The sequence below is a fragment of the Corvus kubaryi genome, unplaced genomic scaffold (assembly GCF_017639235.1).
Source record: "Corvus kubaryi isolate FWS band 111438036 unplaced genomic scaffold, C.kubaryi_AGA036_p1.0 37179, whole genome shotgun sequence".
Lineage (NCBI taxonomy): Eukaryota > Metazoa > Chordata > Aves > Passeriformes > Corvidae > Corvus > Corvus kubaryi.
The window spans coordinates 254,510-255,742 of record NW_024581049.1 but is presented as its reverse complement, the minus strand read 5'-3'; positions in this window follow the sequence as shown (position 1 = coordinate 255,742).

The following is a 1,233-nucleotide window of genomic DNA, read 5'->3' as shown; positions in this document are numbered from 1 at the left end:
TTATTTCCCTCATCATCAACCCTCTGGATGATGCTCCTCGCCAGAGACAGGTGAGGAACAGACTGGTGTCCTGCACCTCGTTTTTGAGCTTTATCCCTAAAAACCTTTCCCGGGAAGTGCTCCCTGCCATAGAGACATCCTGGATCTGCTTGTGGATTGTGGGGTGTCAGTCACAAAGTCACACAGGGAATTGCTGAGTTATTTTGTGGCTCCCTAGGGAGAGCGGGGATCTGGGGAATGTGACCTTGGCGCACTTTTAATTAAAGGCTGAGAAAGTGTCTCTGCCTGCTGAACATCTGGGCCTCTGGGCGAGATGAGGCGGAATCTCCACAGCACTTACTGGAGTGTTGGGGTGTGGTGTTGGGGTGGCAGTGTGCTTGGATTGGCAATTTCGGTGCATCAGGATGTGCCCGTGGTCCTTAGAGCTGCGGGATGCTGCTCACTGTGGGGATGGGGATGTGGGCACGGGGAGGAGGAAATGGGGATGAGGGGATGGGCACGTGGGGATGGAGAGGAGGGGATGAGGGTGCAGGAATGGGGGTGCTGTGCCATAATCCCTGCGGCTGACAGAGAGATTTGTTGTGTCTTCGGCAAGTTCAGAGGAGAGGAAACAAAGCCCTGCACTCCGAGCAGCTCCTTGCAGAGGGTCCTCGCTCTGCGCCTGCCTGGAGGAGAAAGTGCCTCTGGAACCTGCGTTAGCACCGTCTGGGGGGGCTGCAGCAAACGCCTCCACTGCCAGGATTAGTGTGGGGTAATGCTTCATCCCAACTGCTGAACTCCCTGTGCTGAAAGGGGGGATCCACTGCAGCCCCAGTCCCGGTGCAGGCTGGCCTGGCTTGGAGAACTGGGATCTTCTGGTGCACTGCAGGCTGGGGGCTGGGGGGCTGTGCTGGAGGGGTGGAGAAGAGTCTCTGAGCTCTGAGTATTTCATAGGATCAGAGAATCATGCAATAGTTTGGCTGGGAAGGGTCCTAAAAGACCATCCAGTTTCAACCCTCCCCGCGGCGGGGGCAGGGACACCTTCCACTGGAGCATCCCCCGGCGCGGCAGGGCCCTTCCTGCGGGGGGGGGTCTGGGGTCGCCGCTGGGCGAGGGGACCCGGGAGCGGAGCGGGGCGGAGGAAGGATCCCAGCCCGGCCCCTTCCATCCCCCGCCGCTCCCGGCCCCGCTCGGAGCCGGGAAAATCCCAAATCCCACCGATCCCGCACAGCGATCGCAACTTTCCCACGCCCG